Genomic DNA, 17,781 nt, shown 5'->3' with positions numbered 1-17,781 from the left:
TGAGAGAGATTCAACTGCTTTATCCATTTCGTTCCTCTATGTTGTCACATTTGGCGGTTTCGCGTCAGTTTGGGTAGCACACTGCCACCAAGCGGTGAACCTCGGAACAGCACCCGTCACTTGATCATTTTCCCATTACCTGTATATGATGCAACCCATAGCAAATTAAAAGCTACATGACATTCCTAGTGAGGTAATAATGCTGCTGTTCTTGAAACAGATAAATAGTTTCGCTATTAGAAGAGACCTTGCTGCCGAACACTGTTGAGAGATACACAGACTCAGGTCATTTACACAAGCTTAATCTCTCTCTCTCTCTCTCTCTTTCTCTCTCAGCTTTATATATAAAGTTGAACATATATAAGTATCGCAAAGCTTTATAAAGTTGTATATACACTCACCTAAAGGATTATTAGGAACACCTGTTCAATTTCTCATTAATGCAATTATCTAATCAACCAATCACATGGCAGTTGCTTCAATGCATTTAGGGGTGTGGTCCTGGTCAAGACAATCTCCTGAACTCCAAACTGAATGTCAGAATGGGAAAGAAAGGTGATTTAAGCAATTTTGAGCGTGGCATGGTTGTTGGTGCCATTTCTAGGGTTTACAAAGAATGGTGTGAAAAGGGAAAAACATCCAGTATGCGGCAGTCCTGTGGGCGAAAATGCCTTGTTGATGCAAGAGGTCAGAGGAGAATGGGCCGACTGATTCAAGCTGATAGAAGAGCAACTTTGACTGAAATAACCACTCGTTACAACCGAGGTATGCAGCAAAGCATTTGTGAAGCCACAACACGCACAACCTTGAGGCGGATGGGCTACAACAGCAGAAGACCCCACCAGGTACCACTCATCTCCACTACAAATAGGAAAAAGAGGCTACAATTTGCACGAGCTCACCAAAATTTGGACAGTTGAAGACTGGAAAAATGTTGCCTGGTCTGATGAGTCTCGATTTCTGTTGAGACATTCAGATGGTAGAGTCAGAAATTGGCGTAAACAGAATGAGAACATGGATCCATCATGCCTTGTTACCACTGTGCAGGCTGGTGGTGGTGGTGTAATGGTGTGGGGGATGTTTTCTTGGCACACTTTAGGCCCCTTAGTGCCAATTGGGCATCGTTTAAATGCCACGGACTACCTGAGCATTGTTTCTGACCATGTCCATCCCTTTATGACCACCATGTACCCATCCTCTGATGGCTACTTCCAGCAGGATAATGCACCATGTCACAAAGCTCGAATCATTTCAAATTGGTTTCTTGAACATGACAATGAGTTCACTGTACTAAAATGGCCCCCACAGTCACCAGATCTCAACCCAATAGAGCATCTTTGGGATGTGGTGGAACGGGAGCTTCGTGCCCTGGATGTGCATCCCACAAATCTCCATCAACTGCAAGATGCTATCCTATCAATATGGGCCAACATTTCTAAAGAATGCTTTCAGCACCTTGTTGAATCAATGCCACGTAGAATTAAGGCAGTTCTGAAGGCGAAAGGGGGTCAAACACAGTATTAGTATGTGTTCCTAATAATCCTTTAGGTGAGTGTATGTATATGTGTGTGTGTGTGTATATGTTCATCTTTATTTATATTCTTTCTTTTTTTTTTTTTTTTTTTTTTAGCTGACGCTTTTATCCAAAGCGACTTACAATTGCTATATATGTCAGAGGTCGCACGCCTCTGGAGCAACTAGGGGTTAAGTGTCTTGCTCAGGGACACATTGGTGTCTCACAGTGGATTCGAACCCGGGTCTCTCACACCAAAGGCATGTGTCTTATCCTTTGCGCCACCACCACCCCTAAATTTATAGAGCTGAGCGATACTTATATATATATATAACTTTATATAAAGAGCTGGAATCAAGTATTCAGACAGACCATAGTAGAACAAACAATATTGATAATAATAATAAAAGATCAATTGAGTAGTATTCAAAATGTCATTTGATCTCAACATAGCAGGCCCCATGAGGTGACCTGCTCCACTGAAACACAAGAAAGTCATGCTGGATAACATGATCATCAGGTTGTTGTTGTTTTTACAAACCTGTGGAGCTTATGCAGCTCAAGTGCTGCTGCTATTAAAGTATAAAGGAGATAAACTAAAAGTGCATTTCATATTAAATTAGAAAGGAATACTAAATAATATAAGCTATTTCAGACTTTTGGACTCCATTAAACACTTATAGAAGAAAATATTCTATATAGAACCTTATAGGGTTCTGTCAGGTGCATCACTGAACATTTTAGGGGTTCCCATCATGAGTTAATTTTATGAATTTAGTTTTAATTAGAACATACTCATTGGTTCTTGCAGAAGCTCAAACGTGCTGCATAACACAAGAATGAACCTCATTGGTTCTTGCAGAAGCTCAAATGCGCTGCGTAACACAAGAATGAACCTCATTGGTTCTTGCAGAAGCTCAAATGTGCTGCGTAACACGAGAATGAACCTCGTTGGTTCTTGCTGAAGCTCAAACGCGCTGCATAACACAAGAATGAACCTCATTGGTTCTTGCAGAAGCTCAAATGCGCTGCATAACACAAGAATGAACCTCATTGGTTCTTGCAGAAGCTCAAATGTGCTGCGTAACACGAGAATGAACCTCGTTGGTTCTTGCTGAAGCTCAAACGCGCTGCATAACACAAGAATGAACCTCATTGGTTCTTGCTGAAGCTCAAATGTGCTGCATAACACAAGAATGAACCTCATTGGTTCTTGCAGAAGCTCAAATGTGCTGCGTAACACGAGAATGAACCTCGTTGGTTCTTGCTGAAGCTCAAACGCGCTGCATAACACAAGAATGAACCTCATTGGTTCTTGCTGAAGCTCAAATGTGCTGTGTAACACGAAAATGGACCTCATTGGTTCTCGCGGAAGCTCAAATGCGCTGCGTAACACAAGAATGAACCTTATTGGTTCTCGCACGTCAAGTGAACATGCTTGAGCTTCCGTTTACCATAACTGAAGTGTGATTTGACAAATGTTTATATGTGAATAAGAGCCTAAATTCAGTAAACTAAACAACTCAATTCATATGGATAAGTTTTATGTTCTCTTTATGAACTTTTTGAAGCGTCCAAGTGATAGTTGTAGCTGTCAATGGAGGGTCCAGAAATCGTTCCGATTATATTAAAAAATATCTTCGTTTGTGTTCCAAAGATGAATGAAAGCCTTACAGGTTTGTAATGACATGAGGTTGAGTAAATTATCTTTTTTGCCAAGGGTTCTTTAAAGAACTCTAGAGTTCTATATTGAGCCCAACTGAACCTTTTTTTCTATGGGTGTAAACTATAAACCATTTTCTCTGTTTCCATACTTCAGATTCAACTACTTTATAAGCCACTTTCTGTGCAGTTTGAGTGTCCTTTTTTCTTTGTCTGAATATATAAATCCTTCCTCACCCCCTTTCCTGCCATCCTCTCTTTTGGATAAGCCACCATATGTCTCAGAGGATCAACTTTGAAAGTTTTCTGAGAGTGCGGTGTATGATTACATGAGAATTTCTCACAGACAGGGATCTCCACAGAAGAAGGAAAATGCTAAATACTATTTTAGAAATGAAATCCTCTTTCATGCATCTGCACCTGTCTCCCTCCGAGAACCCAGAGAGCAGATGCCTGATGGGGGAGTTTCGCCCGTGCGCACACCTCATTCTGAAATATTTATACGCTTTTGACACTCTCCGATAGGGGGTGAGACAAAGGGTGCTCTGTGCCCCGTGCATTTGGTCTTGTATACTAATCTCTCATTTGACGTGGAGCTGTTTCAGCTGTTTATCTCTTCACTGAATCATTAGCCACATTCAGAGTTTTGTCCAATCAAACTCCCATCGAGCTCCCAATGTAATAATTCATAACACACTTCAATCAAATAATATTATGCACCCTTAAATTAATTAAATGCAAACTTCATTTATTTACTGCTAATATTACTGTATAAAGGAAGTACCAAGATTAGACAGACATGGCTCTGATCCGTTTCCTGATGGAAGGGGGCTAGCAAAACACATTGAGTGCACTAGCAACTCCAAGGTTATGGGTTCATTTTCCAGGAAACACATGCACTGATAAAATGCATAGGTTGAATGCACTAGATAAACACATCTGCCTAAATGCATAAATGATCACAGATTTTTCACAAGCTATAGTTGTGTGCTTACAGCTTTACATAACCCATGTTTACCCTATGTAAAAATAAATAAAATAAAAACTGCACAAATGTCTACGTACCCTTGATTCTTAATATCCTGTGTTGCTTCCTTGGATCTTAGTATCATTGAGCCACTGTGAGGTGAAAAGCATGCTGGGAACCATAGATCTGACAGGACTTGGAAACTCAAGAGTAGCTCATGACAAACCAGGGACTGCAAAACTAAAAGGCAATACAAAATGTTATTAATGCTTGAGGATGCAGCACACACATACACACACACACACACACTTTATATATGTATGTAAACTTATAAGCAGAACTGTATCCTTATTACAAAGTTTCCTGGAATTGCTTGCAGGTTGTGTAAATGTATCATGTGGAGTGTAGTTGCTCAAGTTCATGCCAGTCATTCAGGGTAAGTTATGAAAGCTCAGTGGGTCTGACCGTAGCATACCGAGTCATTACGGGCAGAATGGGAGGCATCTGAATAATTAATCAAAATAATGTAAAATAATCCAACAACCTTCCCCCTCTCGCTCACCTGTTTGCTGTCCTCAGACTGCTGTGAGGAGTAAAGGAGGTGCCCTTCAGGTTAAATATATATTTTTTTAAATCCCTGTGTACTTGGGACAAGCCCTTTGACACCTCTTTACTGTCTGCAGGGGTTACCGCTACCCAGCTTTTGTCACTTTATTAATACAATGACAGATGAGGTACTAGACTCAAACTTGAAAACTGCTCTATTGGAAATATTGAGCGTTTTCTTGCTGCGTAAAATGGAAAAATGTAATCAGAATGCAGAGAAATCATGTGCTTTGAGCGTACACCGCATAAAAGCATATGTGCCTGTTCTGTAAATGATGCAAACATCATAATGTGGTCCGTGGTGAGCTTTAAAGGAGCTGCTCGTATAGCACTTACTGTCCATCTGCCATGGGCATTAGACTCCTATTGAACAGTCCAGGAGTCTGTTAAGAGAAAAGGCAATCATTTTCTTGTAGTCCGTAGATGGGAATGTATATGAGTGCTCATAGGGAGGAGGCTTGCATTTCGTCATGGAACATATGGTTTAAGCGCAAGTGTGTATCCGCTACAAGAGAAGGTCTTCACTGATCCCAGAGCTTTTCTCTGGCAGAATCTGCAAATTCTGTTTATTAATCATGGCTACGGTTGCTGCACTCGATACCGTGCCCAACTTTAATGGGCCGATTAGAAGCGTGATGTGTGAGTAAGAAGAAGCAAGGGCAAGCGTGTTTTGTGTAAAACAAACTAAGGCCAGGAGTCATGCACCGCTTTGGAAGGTAATAGTCAGTGGTTGATGAAGGTCTCTATTTTAGATAGCAGTAAATCCCCACTCTTCTGCTCCCAACCCCCTCTTTTCAGATATCAGCCCTTGAAAGTGTTCAGTTTTAGGACACAGGGAGGTCACACCTGTTGTGGAACTTGATAGAAGGCTTATTTATAAACTTTCAGCCCTCCAGATTCTTCCTACAGAGAAAATGCTGACATACACAGGGGAGGCCAGAGGGGGTGTGTGGGGTGAAAAGCGTGTTTATGAAAAGTGCACCAACTGGAAAATCCATAAAACTTTGAAATGATGAAATTAAAGAGCAATCTGATCGGGTTTCCTCAGGACTGGCGAGGGAAAATGTGGCTTTTTAGTCTCCCGTTGAAAGGAGAATGACGGAGAGAATACTGGAAGTTCCTCTTCGTTTTAATTTAGTTAAGACATCGGATTACTATTAACCTTTTTAAAAGAACATACAGAGTTATACAAGGGACGCCTCATAACTGTCGGTCGAATAAAGCCAGTCAGTAAAAACTTTCTGAGACAAATTCACTATTCAGTCACTATAAAGAAGAACTTCAATAGAATCAGCTAATTTGCCCATTTCTTTGCCAGTGTTAAAATGTCCCAGCAAACAAAAAAGCAATGCCAGTTGGGGCCAGTTAAAGGTTCTCCTAATATATTGCCTAAATTTAGGCTCTGAGTTATGTCCTATGGGGCATTTGGGTGGGATCGTTTGACGTATGAAAAGTTCTGCAAATGCTGAGTGGATTTGCAGTATAAGGGGTAATATTATGGTGGTGGAGAAGACCTCCAACCCGTGACAGATAGCCTGACAGGTGGTAGAGGAGGCAACACAGTGTCAAATGAACCTCTCATTTAGAAATGTGAAAGTTGCTGACTTTTTTAATCCTCAAGTAACATGTTTTCTATATGAGCAAGATCCAATAGTGACTAAAAAGCGGCTTCCTTTTGCCGTGATCTGTTTCCCCCAAAGAAAGACAGATGGAAACACTTCCAGACATGCAATCACAAAGTTTTCCTTTTCCTTCCCATATGAGACAGAAAAAGAGGCATAGATGTCTGACATTGATACATCCAACTGCGTAATCAAGCTCGGTCGGAGATGATCTGATTGCACCTGTGCAGCCATTTTTAACCAGCTTGATCGACTTTGGTGGATTAGTGTCTGATTGACTTGCAATATGTTGCGATCACATTCATGGAAAAGAGCAGACTCTGGGAATTTTAAATGGAAAATATGCAGCATTTTTGTGCATCTGAAAGTGTGAAGGATTGATAAACGCAATGCAACTTTCACATTTCGCAATAAGACAAAAAGCATCTCGATTATGTTCTCTTTTCTGCTACGCTATGCAAACATTAAAAAACTTCCAATCAGTTAAACTAAGCACAACATAAAGCACAAGTAAGAAGACACCCTGACTTTATTATGGACATCTGGATATAAAATTACTCACCTGTGCCAATACCACTCAATAAAATAGATATTCCACACGACAGGACATGATACTACACAAATTGATGGCAAAAAAACCAGACTGCATTGCAAAGATTTCTCTGCTGACAGCATGCAGGATAGTTTTGGCTTTAAAAAATGAGGACACCATTTAAGGTGACCCCCCAGAATGCATCTTATGAAATTACAACAGACAGAAATCCATTTGCAACTGTGCTCTAACACCAAGATTACATTGTTACTATAGAGTCTTCCTGCAAATTAATTTGGAGGTTCATTTCATATATTATTCGAATGGAGAGTGGTAGGAAAATTAAATCTCTGCATCAAACATTGCTGTGTATGTTATGTTATTTCTGCAGGGGCTTCTGGGAAGAAAACCACCGTCGCTCACTTATACTGCAAACCTGCGGCAGTTATGACTACTTTTGAATCGCAGTTGCCTGGGATTCAAGACCAGTGATTGCAGTACGATTCAAAATGATTTCTCACAAGATCCTAATGTTTCATTCCAGTGGATGTGCAATCTCACTGCCGGGGATCACTCAAATGATGTGATGAGAATTACATGATTTAGGTGAGCGTGAACTAGTACACACTGCACGTGAAGAAAACAGCTCATTTGCCTCAAGGGCTATTTGACCTTGGATAAAAGTGCTATCATTTTTACATGAACCTTAATTACTCTTTCATCGACCAGCATCTCCTTTTCATCACCAGATTTGAATGTCAAAGTGAAAAGTTAAATGCTTTTAAAGAACAACATGGTGAAAAGATTTTACACATTTACAAAAAGAAGAGAGCGAGCATGTTAAAACATTAATGGTCATCTGACATGTATATACTGTAGTTGCCGTGCATATTTGTGGAATATCATAAAGGCACACTGTAAAAAGAATTATTGTTGGTTGAACTTAAAACAAGTAACCTGGTTGCCTTAAAATTTTAAGTTAATTGAAATGTAAAAAAATTATGTAATACAATGGAGATTGGTTTAATCAACAGCAACTCGAAATATGTTATCTGAACCACATAAATTAAGTTGATTTGACAAAAGAAAAAATATTTAATGATATAATGATAACAAATCATGAAAATAATTTTGTAAAGTGTAGAAAGATGAAATCTCCAGTATCAGAATTTGGTCCTGCTTCACAAAGTTAATAGATAGACATATATATTGTTTTACCATTAGCCCAGATTGTAAAGTCTGGCTAATTTGAACATAAAAAAGTACATCATTTATGTGCCAAATTATAATTTGTTTGAGATCATTGGCAACACTAAACAATAATGTTCAATTCAAAAACTTTAGTTAGGTGTCATGAACTAACAATGAACTTTTTGATTTGATAATCTAGGTTACTGTTAATTTATAAATATTCTATTGTTTATGGCTAATTCATATTCTAAATTACTTTAATGTTATTTTTTACATCTTTAAATGTTAAAAAGTAATCACAATTCATAAGTTTGTGGTCAATAAGTTTTTTTATGAATACTTTATTAATTAAATGCATTAAATTGATCATTAGTGACAGTAAAGACATTTACAAACAATAGATTCTGTTTGAAATAAAATGCTCTTCTTTTGAACCTTCTATTCATCAAAGAATCCTGAAAAATATGTTTTCCCACTAAAATATTTGGCAGTTTTCAAAATTGATCGTATTAAGAAATCTTTCTTGAGCAGCAAATCAGCATATTAGAATGATTTCTGAAGAATCATATGACCCTGGAGACGGGAGTAATTCAGCTTTGCATCACATGAATAAATTACATTTTTAAATATATTAACAGTTAATTTAAATGACAATATTACTGTTTTTTGATCAAATAAACAGCCTTGGTGAGCATAAGAGACTTTTTTCAAAAACATATCTAACAAATCTCACTGACCCCAAACGTTTGAACAATAGTGCATGTAAAATTAACATTATGATACCTAATTCATTAACTAATATTAACAAATTGATCCTTAGCAGAAAGTGTTAACCATTCATTAAAGAATTGAGTTAGTTTAATAAGCTACAACCAAAGAAAATATCTCTATATAATCAAACTTCTTGAGCACAGACTGTGTAAGAGAGTTTGGATGCGGAGGCACTCTGTACCCTGTGGGGGGACTTGGGAGCCATGTGTCGACATGCACCATACTGCTCACTACATTGCCTGGTCTTACCGGGAACAGGAAAAAAGGGGCGGAACAGAGGCTCTCCAGATGTTCTCCATCACAGGGCCACGGGGGAGAACTGCACCGAGCTGTAACACCTGCTTCTGCGAGAACCACCGCAACCGGGCCAAACACATGCAGTGGTGCTGCGGCTGACAGGAAAACACACACTAATGTCAGAACGGCTTTCCTGGCAGCAATTCTACTGTCCTAAGCTTCAGAAAACATATCTGCCGTTTACATGATCACACAACCGGTGCCAGACATTAAAACTTGCTCATGAACAGCTTCCAGCTGAGATCTGAGTAGGTGATGAGGGGGAAAGGCGAAGGGCATTTTTGGGGCCTGAGGGGCTGCTGTTGGATAGTATAATCTTTAATTTCCTAAAATAGTACATTCACTTGTGGGCAATGCAGCACTGTGTCCTATGTACCCATAAAAGGATTCTTTGCAGACTGGCTGCTTCAAAGATTTTTGGTTTATGCATACAATGAAAAATGGATAAATGACACCAGGATTATGATTTAAATACAATATGTGTGCATTATGAGGGGAGAAAAAAATGCTTGAAAAGAGGCATGTAAATAATATCATAGTTTCCAACTAAAAACACTGGCTTGAAAAGTCCTCAAGAGGTGTAGGCTAAGTCCATGATTACTTAGAGTCTCAAATCGCATTCCGGTAATCTGTTCGTCGTGCACGCACACAAAATGCAAATGAGCAGAAACAAAAGGGAGCACAAGAACCGCGGCAGGTGAGAGCGCGCAACGCTCAATAACACCAATGTTAAATTCTCCTTGACCTGAGGGTCACCAAACACCGACCCCAAATCGTTTAATATTTTCCCTTCGAGATCAATGGCGGCATAAATTTGGATTCAATGACAAGAATAATTTAAAACAGATCTATAAATGATAAGATGCAATTCCCAGAAGTGCTGCATGCATACTATTAAACTGACAGTATTGTTTTGGAAGCTTTAAACAGAAATCAAGTTTGTATAACGGATAAAAGTGTTTTCACAGGTATGAAAACAGTTAAACAAGCCTTAGGATGGCATTAAAATATTAAACATAACAATTTAGTTTATTTGATTTACAGTATTCATTACAGGTAAAAGCTGAAAAAAGAGCAATCCCAGAATGCAATAAACCCACTTTCATGTGTAATTTACTCATTTTGCGTGGGTAAGGAGGCATATTGTAATAGACATCTTTTGTATTCTCCAGTAGCGTGCATCCACCACATGTGGTCTCGGGGATACAGGTTAAAAATATCCTTTCATCTGAAGGTAATCTACAATAACTGCGATCTCACCACGTGTTTAATTTGAGTTCAGTGCTAATACTGTTTTGCAAATCATAAAAAAGGCTCTCGCTGATAAATATTAATTTGAGCCTTCATGATGTATTTGAAAATTCCAGCTAAAATGTCACCACATGGAACATTAATGTAATATTTCAAGGCCTGAGAGCAATGCTCATATTGATTGCATTTATTTGACTCAAGGGATGAGGAATAATTCTTCAGCCTGGGACACATCTGGCAGCCAAAGATGCGAGGCAGGGAATGAGAAAATGCAAAATAACAATAAAAATAATAGGGCTCGGATTTAAATATATCACCTCGACATTGTTTTAATGTGAATGGCTTAATACAGAGGAGATGCACCTCCTGCAGTTATACATCTATTTCTGAAAGGCTTATTTCTGCATAGTACATGATAGGCTACAGATTAGAAACTAAGAAGCGTTTTCATCTCCTCGTGGGGAAAAGCAATTGCACCATTCTAGATGACACAGGTAAACGGTGCGAGTCCTTGAAACCTCACCTTTTCCTTATATTGACAGTGCTCTTCAGTTGCAAATCAGGAGACTGTTCTTGAAAATAAAGCCTGTCTCCTTCTGGCAAGTTTAAGCAGAGACAGACGAGTTTGAGTATGCCTATGTCCTAAAAGTCATTCATACTATTGACTATCATTAGGGAAGGGCGTCTCTCTGTCCTAGTGCAAATGAAACGAAATTTGAGACACAACTTGACCCACAACTGAACCACTAGGAAATTTGTCAAGTATATCTGGATGAGAACACAACAACAGAATGTTGTAAACATCCATTCAGTGAAGTATTAGAAAATATTTAAATCGACAAGAAGTTTATGTACTCGTATTCAAATCATTTTATTCAACAATAGAAATACAGTACTTAATACTTTATTTAAATAGTAAACTACTTAACTTACATAGAAAGTATTTGCAATTGTATAGTAGAATTATAAATGATGTGTAAATTAAAATATTGAAAATAATAATATTAAATGATCATGTTTTTTGAAAATCATTTAAATATACTACTTTAATTATAGTACTTCTGAAATAATTTGATGCAAGTACACTGAACACTAGTCAATGAGCTTAAACATGCTATTTCTATATTGAAAGAAAAATACATCTTTTTGAAATTTCATCCATTTATGTTCTAATGAAAATAATAATTTTTTTACCTTAAAAAAAAAAGGTTAAACACTTTCTCTCCTATCCAGTTTTGCATAGTATAGACTTGCCAAAGTATTGTGATGACTCGGACAAGATCTGTTTGGTACAAGTTTCCTTTCTGGAATTAGAGGACATTCCTCTCTGCTGAATGGGATATCAATTATGTATAGCAAAAGCGCCACCTACTGGCAGGAATAATTCAGTCAGCACAGTATATAGCAGTGTGATAACCTCACTGAACTGCTCCAGTCATTTTATCAGATACTACACACTAAAGTATATATTTCATTATTGGACATTTTTGTGTAGCAGTAACACTATTGCATTGTATTATTACTGATGATAAATTTGTTTTGAAAAATGTATATCATTTAGCCAAAATAATCACCAAATATATAAAATATGCTATATATATATAAAAATTATGAAATACATTTTTTTGAGAAATTCAAAAAGTAATAAAAATGTCCTTTAAAAAATTTGTTAACTTTTTTCTTAAAAAAAAAATCATATGTGTATACATACACTGTCATATAAATATATAATTGGAATTAATGAAATATGAACTATGGTAGTAAAAAAAAAAAAAAAAAAAAAATTGAAACGGCCGAGTGACATGAAATAGGCCTACTACAGTTTTTACATTTATCAGTCAGCATCTGTGACAAGTTTTTGGCTGGTGATCTTAGCACACAGTCTTGAGAGGCTAGGCGGACTTGACTGTCATAAACAATATACTTGAGGCTAACATAAAACAACAATAGGATTTTTTCCCCCCACCACAATACGATGCACACATGTGCACACAAACTCGCATGCAAAAATTCAAGACAAATAGCTACGGCATGATTGATAATGTGATAAGATGAGCTAAAGAGATTTTAAAACAGTTTTCTCTTTTCTATTATAATCTTTTATGGCATTCAAAACGGTTCACTTTACTACACAACTTATAACAAATATTTAAGATTATATTTAAAAAGACTCAAATTTTCTCTCAGGCATTAGAAAGTGTAGAATTAAATAGATTGCGTTATTCTTCAAAGGTCACCCTTTATTTCTATGTTTCCCAACAAGCCACTCCAGTCTTCAAAACTTTGCTTGTCTGAATATTGAAGTTGAAGGCAAACAGAACGTTTTGAAACGTACTGCATCACTCAGCTCAAAAAATGGATATTGAGCTTATCATATTTCAGCTCTGATGCCATTGCTTGTTCACCACAGTGTCATTAAACTTGACGAACCACAAAAAAGAGAGTCAATGATTTCACAATTACTTAGTCTCTTGGCCATCCATCCACCCAAGCTTTGAAGTATCCTGTGAACTGGTGGAGGCCCTCTCCACTTCATTAGACAGCGTCAAGACCACATGATGTAACTCAATCCATTGAGCAGTCTCAATTACAATGTGGTCCATTACGTTGCTGGAAGCCGATTCAAAACCTATCAAAATCTGAAAGACTCATTTAGACTGGGGGTCTCTCGCGGTCCTGGATGTCCGACTGCAACGTGCCCGACACGTACACCCCCTGTCTATATTGCTTGTTCAACTTGACACGTAATTACAGAGGAAATATTTGTGTATTTTGTACGGGTGCCACAAAACTGCAGTCGACTCGCTGCCAAGGGTTCACAGCTCTCGAAGCTGCTGCTGCTGCTCCAGCCAGAATCCCTGATTAAAACAAGATGCTTTCATTTGGGCCAGCTTTTCAAGGAATCACTCCCAGAGATCTGGTGCGCGCTGCCAAATCTACTACCGCGAGGAGCCTGAGACGCTGCAGTGAGAGGACCGAGTATTAAAACACTACAGGGTTCTGGCTTCTCATTCGGTTCACTACACTTGCAAATACACACACGGCCACTGCCTGCCTGTGATATTCAATATCTAGATAAAAGCCTAGCATTGCTTCATTGAAATCCGACTATATTTCTAAGGTGAGGAGACATTTAACAAATAATAATGAGATTATTAATAATAATAATAATCTTTCTTTTTTTTTTTTTTAATGGTGTTATAGCGCACACAGTGCTGTATCAAAATCAAAGCTCAAATTCTTGCTAGGTTCATCCACACTGTAAACAATTATATGATCAATAAGTTATGACAACATTTTTACATTGCTTTAACTCATCAAAATAAGTTAAGCAATTTTCTACTTTTTTATGTTATAAGCAACTCTTTTTAAAGGCAAAAAATTTAAGGCAGTTACTTAGCAGTGCATTAAATGCAAAGAAATATTTTATTGTCTGTCTACAAGTTATAGAAAGAAGTCTAAAATAAACTTACTTAACCTGAAACCACCAGGATATTGTACAGAGGCTTTCATGAATATAAAGAGACCAGATGCATGTACAACGGCTCACCAAACCACAAAAGCATCTCCAAGGACTTCCCAAGACATGAATATTAACATAATGCAGAATAAAGAATCTACCCTGTTCCATTATATATGTTAAAATTAATTAATGTCTCAGATTATACTCAGGAAATCTATGGAGGATAGATGTTAATAGCACTGTGCAACTTTGAAGTGCTCAGTGAGTTTTCATGCTTCAAACATTGCATTTATGATATGAATGTATATCTACAGAATACAATTATGCCCAGCAAAAAAAACTATGTCCATATATATTTGTTATATCAAGTGTTAATTGATTGTGGAAAGAAAAAAAATCCCAAGTTATATCAAAGAGTATTTCGCTGTGCACTAAAGATGACAAAAATCTATGTGCAGCAGTTCCCTAAAAGAGGCACAGTCTTTTTTTAAATCATAATATTGATTGTGAAGGACTGTAGACAACCCTCTGTCAATAAACTGTGCCATAATGCAAGGCTCGCACATAAACGTAATAATGATAATAATTATGAAATTAAATCTCAATTACATCGATATGACCTAGTTTTCTATAAACTTCTTGGACACTGTCGAACTCATTAAGCTGTCAAGGTGAAGTTTATGAGATGAGGGAAGAACAATGTTAGCCAGTCCGGTCAAAATATTCCTAGAGGATTATTTCATGGTGTAAATATTAACTTCACCATTACCCTATATAAGCAAATAGACTGTAAATTCATAACATACCTCTTAAAATTAATAAGCATACAAATCATTAGACACACTTATCGGCTTCACACTGAATATTAAGTCGTGTGAGGATGCAAAACTATGAAGATGTTATTCTTGGAGCGCGCGGTGTTAAATACAGCACAGAGAAGACCCAATATCGAGATAAGCTGTCAGACGGCTCTGTGTGAAGGAAAGCGCCCTGTCTAATCTAACCACTCCGCTCCCAGCACTTAGGGTAACGTGCCATACTGGAAATCCTCAGACAAATAAAACAAAGTGGGGCCACATTGATGCTCTGTCTTGTTTTATATGATGGCTTGAAATAAATGAACTTTAAATGGAACCTTGGCAGCAACGTGCGCTATTGATCGATCTGGACAGAAGCTGAAGTTTAAGGGCATAGCTTTCCCCGAGCTGGGCTGTAACTGGAGTAATGAAATTGATTGGGCACAGAGAGGTGACAAGCCAGTAGAGTCAAGCCCTTGATGTAGGGAAACAAGAGTGGCATCTAATTGGGGTGTAATATAGGTCTTTAGAGGACATTAAGCACTCAAGTGGAGGGAACCAAAAGGCTCCTTAGCAAGCTTAAGAGTGAAGACTTTAAGCCCTTTCTATCACGCCGGCAGAACACCCACGAGATGTTTATTCACCGATTCAACAATAGAGAAAAACCCAAAACATCTCCACAACACCACTGCATGGGGGAGTATTCCTTCAATTAAAAATCAAAAGGAATATTGACTTCCTTTTTCTTAAAAAAAGCAAAAACCTGAGTCACAACGAGGAACTTTACAGTGGAAGTAAATGTGGCCGTATAACTTAAAAGTTGAACATTAAAAACACTCCGTTTCAAGTATAGTAAATAAAAAATGGCCCCATCTTCTTCCATTGTAAGTTTTTTCAGAAAACCAAATAATAAAATATTCTTTTTAAGAAAAAAAGTATTTTGGTTTGCACTGCTGTTTTGATCCTCCACTGCAATGGCGAACTAGAAAGAAAAAAGACATTTGTCACCTATGCAAAATGGCCTTAGTGGCCACACTGAGGAAAAAGTTACAGCACATTACAAGCACTTAGTGCAGTGATATCAAGGTTCACCTCTGATTTCCAATCTTAGGCCAGGAAGGGGGTGGGGAGAGGGTCATTAAAACGCCATTACAAGCCCATATTTCATATTCCAGCCTTGCGTATGTTTCAAGGTGTTAAAAGCTCAATGTATATTCCACTATATTTAAGCACCGGGACAGCAAAGCCGCACAGACACCTCACCGGCAGCCATTGACCTTGGCCTATCCAGCCTTCATTAGCTTTTAGACACTTATCACTCATAACTGGGTTTGTCCTCGTTGCCTCACTTCCTCCTTCACTTCACTTAGGCCAGCAAATAATGGCTGGAATCCATTTATCTGCCATTTCCAACAAGTGCGTGACATTAACGAATTATCTGCTTTTCTCTAAGTATGGCCAAGGTACCCTCCGAAGAATTCCCTCGCTCCTGGGTCAGCCTTTTAGAACTGCCTTTCTTCATTAGTGCCATTTTCTTTCCGCCGTCTTTAAATATTCATTCTGTTTTTTTTGTACACGCCGATTTCGGTTTATGAGCACTATTGGGCGCAAGCTCTTTTTATTTTTTTTCAAAACACATATTTATTTAGTTATGAGTTTTTAATGCTCTCTTCTACTTTATAACCGTCATCCTCAGGAAAACATTGATCTGAGTTGCAAATGAATCTAATTATGGCTTTCCATTCTCTGTGTGAGATATTGACTTCTGGTTAACGGTGTTCCTCTTGCAGTGCAGTGATCTGCAAACTGTTGGCATAAAAAGTATGTAATCTTTATCAGATTAAATGCAAAGAGCTGCATCTCTAAAATGCTTAACAGATTTTTTAGCAGAATGTACAATTGTTTTGAGCACGCTTAACGCTGTTATGATCATACAACCACTGTATTCAGAGGGCAGGAACAAGAAATGTGCTTTTGTTCAGTCTTTATCTATTAAGGTTAAATATCAAACTGACTACAAAGGCCCAGACAGTGATGTACCATTAGGAAGATAACTCAAGCAAGAAAAAAAATCATTGCTTTTAACACGGAAAAAAATCCCTGTTTCGTCTCCACTGGTGAGGATGCATATGTCATTTTGGATTTGTTTAAAGCGTGCAGTACCGGCCTTTGGTGCAAAGCCTCGACTTTCAACCATTTCCAACGAAGCCGATTTTAAATATTCCATTGCATCGCATGTCGTCGATCTCTATGTAAAATGGTCATGATTATTTTATTTTGTAACATTAATGGAAGAACATGGGCGGGTGGGGGGGCGGCTCGTGCATTTGCAATTCATATTCCCTTGCATGATTACATTAAGAGAGTGTTCTGTCATATTTGATTAATGTATCTTGTTTTCCTTAAAACCAGATTAAAATATGAAAACTGACAGAAATGAGGCCATTACAAAGAATTATCAATTTTTAATAATCTACTCAAGAGAGGAAAAATGAAGTGCCGTACACAAAGGAGCTGCTCAGAAATTCAGTAATCAGGATTTTGCTACATTCGCAATCAGTGTTATGTGGCAGATGGGGACTAGGCGTCTGTGTTTTAAGGGCCTTAGCTGGAACACAGACACAATTAACATGAAAGGTTCCCGCGCTAAGTGTGTTCATGTGTCAGAGCGCGAATGAAAAGTGTTATTGACTGTGTAAAAGCACCAGAAGAGAATTTCATATTTCCATATGTACATAACAGAGGGTGACAAGAATGGACGTGAAAATATTAAAAGGACAGTTCACCTAAAAAATGAAAATCTTCTGTCATCATTTACTCACACTCATGTGGTTTCAGACCTGTAAGCCTTGCCTTCTTCCAGAGAAAGAAAAACACAAAAAGAAGTGTACAGATCACTCTTTTCCATGCATGAGGACCGAGGCTTTCAAGCTTCAAAAACACGCAAAAGTAGGGGTGAGTGGGGCACAAACTAATGCAGGGCTAGTTATAACACGTGCTTTAAAACTTTACACACATGCCAGCATGACAAAACCTAGTGTATTTACTAATTGCCATATCAACACTATATAGAGAAAAAAAATTCACAAAAATTAAAACATCTTTGGAA

General features: G+C 37.9%; 1 protein-coding gene across 1 annotated transcript in view; it reads right to left on the bottom strand.

Moving 5' to 3' along the window:
• Window positions 1-9,054: 9,054 nt before the first annotated feature.
• The window catches only part of ciroz (ciliated left-right organizer protein containing ZP-N domains), a 45,300-nt gene continuing 36,573 nt past the window's right edge, over window positions 9,055-17,781 (bottom strand). The window contains exon 12 of the transcript XR_014199642.1: window positions 9,055-9,250. The gene's annotated coding sequence lies outside the window, so the exon portion shown is untranslated. The remainder of the gene's footprint in view (window positions 9,251-17,781) is intronic.

Source organism: Leuciscus leuciscus, assembly GCF_965113295.1.
Source record: "Leuciscus leuciscus genome assembly, chromosome: 18".
Taxonomy (NCBI): Eukaryota; Metazoa; Chordata; class Actinopteri; order Cypriniformes; family Leuciscidae; genus Leuciscus; species Leuciscus leuciscus.
The sequence above is the reverse complement of the archived record's forward strand: the minus strand, read 5'-3'. Positions and strand labels throughout refer to the sequence as shown.